The sequence below is a fragment of the Solanum pennellii genome, chromosome 8 (assembly GCF_001406875.1).
Source record: "Solanum pennellii chromosome 8, SPENNV200".
Taxonomy (NCBI): Eukaryota; Viridiplantae; Streptophyta; class Magnoliopsida; order Solanales; family Solanaceae; genus Solanum; species Solanum pennellii.
Genome location: NC_028644.1, coordinates 7297238 through 7308020, shown reverse-complemented (window position 1 = coordinate 7308020; position 10783 = coordinate 7297238).

The window sequence follows — 10783 nt, the reverse complement described above, 5'->3', positions numbered from 1 at the left end:
TATATATGTATATATATATATATATGTATACATATATATATATATATATACGTATATATATATATATACATACATATATATGTATATGTATATATATATATATATGTATGTATATATATATGTATACATATATATACATATATACATACATATATATACATACATATATATATATATATATATATATATGTGTATATATATATATACATACATATATATATATATATATATATGTATATATATATATATATATATATATATAAAGTCTTTATTATCGAAAAACAATTTATGAATTCGTTCGCTTGCCTTTAGCTTTGCATAGTATTATTCCTTGTTTAAGTTAACTCTTCAAATGGTCAATTAAGTTTTGAAAGTTTGGATCGATTGAATGAGTATATTGGTTTATATAGAGAAAAATTAAGTGGAACATTTTAGTTTTTTCTAAATTTGTATGCATATACATAACATGCTCGTTTGTATCTATAAAAAAACGTTTTAGTTGTTCTAGATTCGTATACATGAATTACACATAACTTTGAAAATTGTGTTTGTATAATTACGTAAGTTTGTATATCGATATGTTCTCTGTGTTCTCCATCAGTCCCAACCAAATGGCAAACTAGGTGACACACTAATTGCGAAATCAATTAATTTAAATTGTAGCTATAGCATTTAAATATAATTAAGTATTTATTATTTCGTACAACTTTTCCAAAAATTAATGTGGCGTGTGAATGAATAGAAAAGAAAGTTTTTGCAGTGTGAATGTATTTTTTAGAAAAATCATAATAATTGAATAATTTTATAATTTTTAATAAAATAATTTAATTAGTAGGGAATTCTCAAAATTTTAGTGATATTTCATGCAATACTTCACTTAATTTAAGTTGATCGACTTACTTAGGGATCGTTTAGTAGAGTGTATTAGAAGAAATAATGCGTTAATTAATAATATATTATTTGGTAATTGATTCACTTTTTCATACATATATATACTTAAAGCTTACAGTAATTATAGACTAAATTGTGTATCGAGGTGTATATTTTTAATACATAACAATTTATAGTATTAATAATGTATAGACTTTTAATGCATGCATTATTACTGTTAAAATACAATTGTCCTTAAATTATTTCTGCATCTTTTGCATCATATTTATGGGGGGCATTTTTGTAAATAAATATATTTTTAGAAACTATGCAATGTATGTTTTTTAATATACGAAATCAAATAATGCACAAAACTAACCTATTCATAACTAATACAAACATAACTAATATAAATATTGTTAATACACTTTATTTAGCATTATTTTGATACGGTCTACCAAATGGTTGCTTCATTACTTTGGCTATCTTGACTATAGGCTAGTCTTATGAGCTACGTACTTATGTTAGCGTGTACCTTTTGAGACTATTTTGCTTTTAGTAGTAATTTGTCACGATTCTCACTGTCTTAAGTGACACCCACACTAAATCACATGATAGAAGAGTTGAAGATTAACCTGAAGCCAATCAAACTTCATTATAAAGCCCAAGTATATCAAAATAAAGAAGTAAATTAGTTTCAACAACTAAAAATTGAATCCCCATAATCTCTAATTCATAGCCAAAAACATTAAATGCAAAAAGTAACTCCTATGGACTGAAAGCCAACATACCAAAACTTTAATAATCAAGAGCGGGGATGCAACCCCAAAAACTAAACAAGATTTTTTGCATTCAACAACAACAAAAAAAGAACAGGTGCATCATTAGTACACAAACCACAATGCGCCGATAGGATTACAACATCAGTTTAAGATATAAATGTAAATAGTTCACCACATTGCGGTAACACAATATAATGCATCTGTCACGACGCAAAGTACATCCCAGACGTGACTAGGTGTATAGGACCCCGAGAGGTCCTATACAAATCACTTAATATACATCATATAAGATAATTATAAAATCAAGAGAGTTTAAAAGACGATATCAAAACATCAGAGTCTATATGTAGTGAATGTCTAGCATAGTCTCAAAGTCATCTAATACATAAAGAGTGATCGGGACGTAATCCGTACATCACATACAATACTGAAATTAAAGATAATATGAAATAAAGGTTCAATCTTCGAAACATGAGAATTCACCAATCTTTAATATCTACTAAGACGATCTCTAGCCACGGGGATGCGACATCGAAACGTGGGACCTATATTTTTACAAGAACGTAGGCAAAAGTATGTGTTAAAACAAATATGTACCAAGTATGATATCAATGCATAAAAGTATGAAATCACGCTAAAAAGACCTTTTCATGAAATGTAATGACCAAGCTAATGGGATGCAACATCGAAACATCAAACCCTACATTTTTACAAGAATGTAGGTAAAAGTATGTGTTAGTACAAATATGTACCAAGTATTATAGCAATGCATAAAAGTATGAAATCATGCTAAAAAGACATTTTCATGACACTCATTGACAAGCTAAATCATGAGATAAACATAAATCATAAAATATGGTCAAGGCAACTAACATCTTTAAAACATTCGTGAGATACTTTTAGAAGTAACTTTAGTTCATTCTTGTGGGAGATTTACCTTTAATCTTAACTTATCATATCATTATAGTACATGGGTATTCACCTCTTGTCATATAATTATAGGACATGGTTAATCACCTCTTGTCTTATTATTATGAAACATGAGTAATCACCTTTTGTCTTATTATTATGGAACATGGAAAATCACCTCTTGTCTTATATTATGGAACACAAGTAATTGCCTTCTGTCTTATTATTATGGAACATGGGTTATCGTTTCTTGTCTTATTATTATGGAATATGGGTAATTGCCACTTGTCTTATCATTAGTGGACATGGATAATCACTATTTTCTTATCATTAAGAGGACATAGATAATCACCACTTTATCATCCATGGAAGACACATCAAGTATCTAACCCAAGCTAGATTTTTATTAGAATAGCTTTTGAATCTTGATTTAAAGTTTAGTTGAGAAAAACCTTTCAACCTGAGAATCCTTTATGTGAGAAATCCTTTCTCAACAACAACAACAACATGGATGCTTTACTCTCAAATCAACTTAAGTCATTTTCGTCAATTTCATATAGAACATACATATCTTCATAAATTCGTCTTTCATAGTTAAAAAACCCAGATCATAACATCAAAGCCTAGGAATCATGATTCATGCATGAGTTCATGGGGAGATCAACTTAAATTATGCACAATTTCTTCAGTTCATGCATAATAAGATATAAAACAATCAATTTGGATCAACATTGAAAGTAATCCATGCAAATTGAATAAAATCCTAACTCAATTGGGGAATTTAACTTTACAAAATTGGAGAATTTAGAAACTCTATAGAGGAAAGGACTCCATAGGTTAATAATTCATACCTTGATTTCAAAAGATTGAAATCAATGCTGAAATTGGAGACTTGACTTAGAACCCTGACCTTCTTCTTCAAACTTAGAGAGAGAAATATTTGGGAGAAAGAACTTAACTTTTGAAATTTTGAGAGAATGTGTTGACTTGGGTGATTTTAAAGGTAAAAATCATTATAAGGACTTTGGGTAGAAGACAAAATGACATAGTATTGAGTTAAAATATTTGGAAAAAGATTGGAACGACCCTGATTTAAAACTGTTGAAATGACTCTTTAGAAGGACTTCACAGGCCGTCTAGAGCACCACAACCCATCAAGTGAGCCGTGAAGATGCTCTGCCCTGACAAGGTTTCACTATTTTGGGCATAAATTTTTACTTCAAATTCAGAATCAGGTAAATTTGATGGGTTGAAAGAAGACTCAATTATCTTTAACTTGATAGGTCATGTGTCACCTAATTCATTTCGTGCTGAAAGATATGATCGTTTAAAGTTGACCATAAACTCTAAGTTTGAAAAGTCACCTTCACAGATGACTTTATGGTCCGTGTGAAGCTTCAGGGGCCTTTTAGACTTTTCTGGCCCTAAACAAGGAGAAATCCTTTCTGATTAGGCCACTTGACGACCCGTTTGATGGTTCGTCACCATTACCACGGGTTGTTTGGGCGTTGGTGTGTGACACTTGCCTAGAAAAGGTTCTAGAAACATACCACGAGCTTTGTAACGGATCGTGTACCCCTTCACGGCCCGTCTAGGGCTCCGTGGAGAATTCAATGGTCCACTTTTTGGGTCCTTGACCAGCCCGCTTAACCCATTTCTTGCCTTTTTTAATTTGAGGTGTTATATAAACCACATAAATTCTCAGTCAAGTGTCATGGAAAAAGTGATATCTGAATGCATGTCCCACATGATCATAAATGCAAACATTCAATTCTCTCATGAACCACAATCATATACCTGGCCCTCTCACAAAACTCAAATCCAAATTGTCAATGAACCAACGTGATATTCGAGTCATTAATAGTTAATGTACCAGTGTGGTACCCGATTCATCCATATTTAGTGTACTGACGTGGTACTATAGTCAACAAACAATCACAAATAATCATGCATGATGAACAATACGATTGAAAATAATAAGTCACTATAATAAGTTCATTAAATGATATTACATACACGATGTTATTTCATATGTATCCCTACCATGCATTGCACAAATGATACCATAAAGTAGTAGATATGCATACATACACATTGAAAACATACAATCATCACCTACCTTGAATCAAACCTCTTGAAAACTCTAAATAACCTAAGTTGTTCACGTGGGACGTGTCTTGGCTTGTTGTTAGTCAAGCAAAAAATATAAACAATAATCAATCACTAATGAACTATAATTTACTATGATTATCAACAAATCATAATCTTATGACAATATATGATCATCTTCCTCAACTTAGGGCTTTCTTCACGTAGAAATTATGTCAAAACCTCCCCCAAAAGAAAATATAAGACCCCGAAGATGACCTAGGTTAACTAGAGTCTAACATGTTGGTATTGATTTTCTAAGGTCCTAAATATTTCTAATATATGGTAAAGAGGCAGTAGCTAAAGTATTAGGGGTGTTGGAAGTCAAACGTCAAGGGATGACTAAGACGTTCGACGACTAAGTCGCTTAAATGCTTAATATGTGGTTCTATGTATTTATGTGTGTTTCATGATGTTTTAAGGTTCCTAAATGAGTTAATATAGCATGTATAGGCAGTTTTTAAAGTTTTGAGAAGTTTGGAGGTCAAACGACCGAGAACGTCCAAGGTGTTCGAAAGATATGTCTTGAGTTGACCTTGTACGTCTAGGCGAGTTTCGTTGAGTTTTACGTGTTCGTTTTGGATGAAATTTATGTAAAAGGTGTTAAACTTATATACGGTCGTATTTGGGTTGTAAACTTCCGGGAAATTATCTCCAAGGACCACCAAAGGGTCCTTGAGGAAGGACCCAAAAATCAGTGTACAGGCTGTCCCAGGCAGACCTTGGCGACGAAGCAGTCAATGGGAAGTCGTGGCTGTGACGCCCCGTCAAAGGGTCTCGTCGTGAGAGACTTATCCAAGGGTGAATATAGGAACTTTGGGCAGCCACTGTAGCCAATGACGGAGGGTTGTGACGCCCCGTCGTGCCTGTGACGCCCCGTCAAGGGTAAGCGTCATGTGCAGGTGTAGCTGCCAATTAAGAGATGAATTGGTAAATTCACCCCACTTCTAAATTAAGTAATTGGAGGTTTATTAAGGGTCTTTTGGGTATCTTAATTAATTATATAAAGGGTAAACACCTTAAAGACTTCATTGTTTCAAATTGAAAACCCAAAACTCTTAGAAAAATCCCAAAGACTCTATTGAAGTCCAAATTGAAGAAGCAGCTTGGTGGGGGGGTTTTGAGTGGAAATTCTTCATTAAAGTGAAGAACTATCATCCTTGAGGTATGAATTTTGATCCTTGAAACTTGTTTCATCAAGGAGCCCAACTCTCAAGATGTTTTTCAAAGTTTTCTAAAGTGAATTGTCCAATTTCATGATTCTACCATGGGTTCTTGCATAAATGATTTCTAAATATTGAATTATGATCTAATTGATATTTTATTGATGATTTCAGACTAAATTACTTATGAAACCATGTAAATTGATGAACCCTAGTTTTGACTACTTATTGAGTTACTTGATATTAAGCTAATATTGTCGAATTGTTATGTAGTTTCTTATGGGCTTTCTAATGATATAAGAATTGTATTCAATTGATATCTTATTGATGTTAGATTGTTAAACCTAGATTAAATTGATGTAGATTCATTGAGTTTTATGGTTATTGCTTTGAATTATTGTTCATGGCCATGAGTAAGTGCCTTGTGATGTTGAATTGGTTAATTTGACATTGAGTTGAAGTTTGGATGAGTGGATGAAGGTATGCTGCCCCATTTTCTTTAATTTGATATTAATTATACTTCGATTCAATTGTGATTGGTATGGTCCACTTATGGTGGCGGTGTTATGTGTTTTACTTGCAATTGACGTGGCCTTGTCAGCGTTACTTTATGCAATATGATGAGCATGACCTTATTGGCAACTACTTGAAGTAATGTGGCTATTTGTGTAGTTGATTATGTGAAGCATGACATTATATATCTACATGTGAAGTCATATGTGTGTTCTTCTACTTATGTTGCCTTAAGTGATCATGTTAGACTATGACTTTGACATTATGAGTTAGTGTTAGGGTTACATCTTGGTTATTCCTACTTAGATTTGTGAGTATATGTGGAGTACATTAATGGTGTTATTATGATATATAGGATGACTTGAAGACATTAGATTGTTTTTAGGTGTTTCTAGAATGCTTGCATTATGAGTTAAAAGTGAAGTATGTGTTTTCTTGTCTTAGTTGACTTGTATCTCTTGCTTCTGTGTATATGGTTATGAATATATGATGTCTTGATTTAGGGTGATATAACTCTTAGTCTTAAATGTATGAATGACATGTGACTTTAAATAATGTTATGAGAGTCTCTTATGTGCAAACCTTGACTTAAGGGTAAGGTTAAGATTGATTGAAGTGTAAGCTGTAATGGTATCCTTCAAAGTAAAGGAATGATGGACTTAAGGTTAGTTGGCTGGAACAACATCATATTAATCCTTAGGAAAGTCATCATGAGCTTCTTGTCGCCATTATGAGGTAGCCCTAGTGGACCTTCCTTGGTAGGGTAAATGTGATTGGGTTATGAACTTGTTGTGGAACCCTTTTATGTGAACCTAATGTATGAATTACTCTATGAGAACGAAGGCTAGCACCAAGTTAGTATGATAAGGGAAAGTAGTTCTAGTTAAGTATGAGACTAGATTACAAAGTATGCCCTTCATATTCCTTAACCATGTGCCTACATGGGATGTGTCTAAGTTCTACCATTGGCAAGTAGAACAACCTCATCGGAGTAGGATAGAACTTCGAATTCCATGTCTAGCTATCATGGTCTATGTCGGTTATTGTATATTCTCATCATATGGAATACCTATTAGCATTAGAGGAGTTTATGGAGTTTAGGTGGGTGTTATGGGACGCTATTTAGACATTGCACAATAGACTTTGAAGGTGTTATGTAGAATTCCTAGGTCTTTTCTAAGACCATTATTTGAATGTCCTTTATGTGATGTATGAGTCTTAATGAACTAATGAACTAATGACTTATGTTAAGGAGTATGTAAATAAATGAGTACCTAATCTAAAGTGACTTAAGGATTCCTTAGCTAAAATGTGAAGAGGGCATAAGGGATGATCTCTTCATGTCTTATCTTTGGAAGTCTTGATGATGACTCTATTAGGGAAGTTGGTTGATTTTATGGACATGATCTAAGACTTAGGTAGTCTTAAGGATTATTTAGGTAATCTTGAAGAGGTCACTATGGACGTTATCTTTTTGATTTACTTAAGTAGGTCTTTTGATAACCTTTGGGAAGAGAATGTCATATCATCTATGTGTTGGTGATTTAGTGAGAATGATTCTATCCTGGGGAGTCTATAGGATCTCTTGAGTGTGTGTGTGTAAGGAATTGTATGGGCGGTCGCTTCACAACTCACTCAAGTGAAACTTAGAAGTCACCTTTGGTAGAGGAATCTTACCTTGATGTTTATGATACTTTCTAAGTATGTATGTGACTCATTATAAGTAATCTTAAGGGTCGTTTAGGCACATCTAGAGAGGGTGTATGGGCGGTCTATCTTTGTGTGACTTAAGTGAATCTTAGGATGACTTTGAGTGAGAAAATTACATGCTAGAAGTTGGTTATTTAAGGGGTTAGTAAGTCACTGAAACAATGAAGTCAATTCACTGTAAAGTGAATTGAACTTACTATAAAGTGATGCCTAAATTTGATTTTGTTGATTAATTATTATCTTATGTGTTTTTAAATTGATTAATGATGTTATTATGATTAAAATATGATTTGAAAATGAAAAGATGCATATTTCCAATAAAGTCCATTTTCATGATTTATATGCATAATGCATACTTAGTACATGTGGTTGTACTAACTCCATGCTTTTATCTATCTATATAGTTCTTGGTAGGTGGGGAGCTTTGAGAAGTGAAGACTTGGACTTAGAAGATCGTTCAAGAGAAGTTGAAGTATGTCCTGACTTGACTCAAGGGCATATATGTCTTTTATGTTTTCATTCAAAGTATTGTAATAGACTAAGTATTTCTATATCCGTATTTTGAAGTATGGGCCGTGCCCCAAGCATTCTTGTGTTTTAAGATGATGAGATTGAGACATAGTATTTCCTATTACTTTTATATGAAAGGGATTTTGAAGACTATATTATGTTTTGTGAAAAGTTTTGATTCCGCACTACTTTTCACCATGTATATGCAATGAATGATATGAAAGGGCTTGTCTTAGACCTCCGAGAGGTCGACGACGCCGGTTACAATCCAAGATTGTACCCTAACTTCTAGGGTATGGTTTCGAATTGTGATAGAAAATAATCTAGATTCTAAGGCTTAAGATTAAATGCATAAGGTTGGAGAGTCAAATTCTTATCTATACTGATGAATTTTATGAAAAAACGAGTGTGAAACCAAAATTGCCTCCCAACTCCAAGAACTTTAAGTGTAGAAAATAGGGGATTCGAAGTTATTTCTGCACTAAAATTTGTTTTCAGTGGGATAGGCCACTAAAGTGAGGCCGTTATACGGGAAACTAATCGCATTGTAGTGGTCTGAGCACTATTATAGTGGAACACCTTCATTTATAGTTGCATCAATGATACTATAGAAGCTCAAAAGTCCCAAAAATTCATTTTTATAAAACAACAGTTTTTCTTGACGTTCCAACAAATACCTTCCACACCAAGATTAATTTCGGGAGTTCTACTTATCGAAGTAAATTACTATTTAAGTTTTTTTGCCCAAGTTCTTTCACTATTGGCTTACTCATAGCGATCGAATCATGTTATTACATAATTGAATTGTCATGTATTGAACTGCACAATAACTATATGAGCTCTTTCAATATATAGTATCTTCTTTGTATCAATATGTTTGTATGATTTTGATTTGACGTTGAATCTTAAAAAGTAGAGAAGAGTTTTAAATCTTGTGGTATTAAATTAAAGACATGTATAATCTAATAAAATATCCTTTAGTGTTATGATCTTAAACATGTCGTGTTAAAAATCAAAATTGACAATTATAAAGAAAAAATGTTATTTAAACACATTAAAAGATAAAGTAAATAAACAAATTAAAGTAATAATAAGTAACAACAGTAGGTGTCTTTATGACTTATTTTGTTGTTCAAACCTAAGCTTTACACATCATTTATGTTCACAATATGAACTCGTTGTTGGACCATAAAATAAGATTTTGAAACAATATCTGGTGTATGATTTAATTAAAAAATTAGGGAAAATGGTCTGAAAAATACTTTAACTTTGACTGAAATTGTTGTTACAATACCAAACTTTAGAAATGACCTTTTACCCCCCTATACTATTTAATAGTGTATTTTAAAGATATATATATATGTGCCTATGTGGATATCATAAATACAACATCATTTTAAATAGTAATGTTTTCACGTGTACACATATATACCTTTAAAATACACTATTAAACAGTGCAGTGGGTAAAAAGTCCTCCATACAGTTTGATATCATAACAATAATTTCGGCCAAAGTTGAAATATTTTTCAGACCCTTTTCGCAAAAACTTATTTAGACCTTTCGGTTGCCTACTAAGTTCTCAAATTGGATTATGATTATTTATATGATACAAATCAATCTTATCAAAATTAAAAATTATTACAAGTCATGAAATAGATAGTATTTTAATAATATTTAATAAAGATTTAGTCCTACTAGCATCAATGGAAAATGAAGCTAAAACAACAATGCAAATTTAAAAATACTTCTAAAAGACTATGAAACTATTAATATAAAGCTTGACAAGTATATTATAATCCATAATCTAAACAAGGTTAATCACAGACTCAATTGTAAATTATAATATTATTAAATAAATAAGTTTTATCAAATATATATATATATATATATATATATATATATAAATTGACTTGTATTTAACGTACAATGTTGCAAAATGTTACCCCATATCATAGGTTAGAATACAAATTTTAACTAAATATTATTGTTTAAAATATTATGTTAGTTTATATGATCTACTAGAACTTTGAGAATTTTAGAAAATTTTAAAACATGTTCTGCAAACTTTTGCGGAGTTTAATCAGTGAGCGTCATCAAAGCAAATCTCAATTATCCATTCAGTAAATTATTCAAATTAAATAAGGATATCAATTTGAATAGACAAACTCACCATACATC